The following is a 923-nucleotide window of genomic DNA, read 5'->3' as shown; positions in this document are numbered from 1 at the left end:
CTGGCCGAACCCGGAAGTGCATTTGGGCTCGGCGAGTCCGAACTACAATTCCCAGAAGCCTCGGCGGCGCGGCGGCGTTTGGGCGGGGTTCCTGCGCCTCAGGGGATGTGGGGGCGGGGAAGCGGCTGGGCCGGAACTGGACTGCTGCTTGGGGTCACGCATGGTTGAGAGTTACGTCTGTGTGTGTACGAATTCGTGTGAAGCGTCGAAAAGAGAAGCGGGTCCGGGAGGCCGAAGCAGCGATGCGTGAGAAGTGGCTGACTCGGGAAAAGGCTGACTGTGGCCTGGGCTTGTCGCCCAGGAGTGACGAGAAAATGAGATCCGATGGAAACCGCCGAGACCCCTCCCAAGCGCCTGCATGTCAGAAGCTTGGCGCTCACAGCCTCCTGGGTCCTCAAGGCCAAAGACAGTTGTTACAGACACGTTATACAGTTAAGGGACCTCATATTAAGCCCTTCAAGAACCTGATATTTTTTGTACCCTCTCCCTCTTCTCTTTGCCTTTACCTCCGGCTTTTTTTTTTCCCCCTCAGCTCCAGCCATGCTGGCCTTTCTACCTTCACCAACAACTCAAGCCGAATCCCACCTCAGGACCTTTGCACGTGCTGTTCATGCTGCCTGGAAGGATTCCCTCACCATCTGGTCTTTGAGCTCAGGTAACCTTCTCATGAGACATCCCCCACCAGCCCTTGTAAACATGCAAACAAATCCTTCATTCCCCCAATAATCCCTGTCTCCCACTTCATCTTTATTTTTAGAGAATTTTTCACTATGGAACACACAGTATATTTCAGGTATTTATGTGGTCCGTTGTCCATCTACCTTCACCACTAGGCTGTCAACTCCATCAGAGAAAGGATTTGTATTTATTTTATTACTGCCTTAGCCCCAGCACCTAAGGTACCTCACACCTAAAAGATGCCC

This window comes from Furipterus horrens, unplaced genomic scaffold (genome assembly GCF_987537825.1).
Source record: "Furipterus horrens unplaced genomic scaffold, mFurHor1.1.pri manual_scaffold_13, whole genome shotgun sequence".
Taxonomy (NCBI): domain Eukaryota; kingdom Metazoa; phylum Chordata; class Mammalia; order Chiroptera; family Furipteridae; genus Furipterus; species Furipterus horrens.
The sequence above is the reverse complement of the archived record's forward strand: the minus strand, read 5'-3'. Positions refer to the sequence as shown.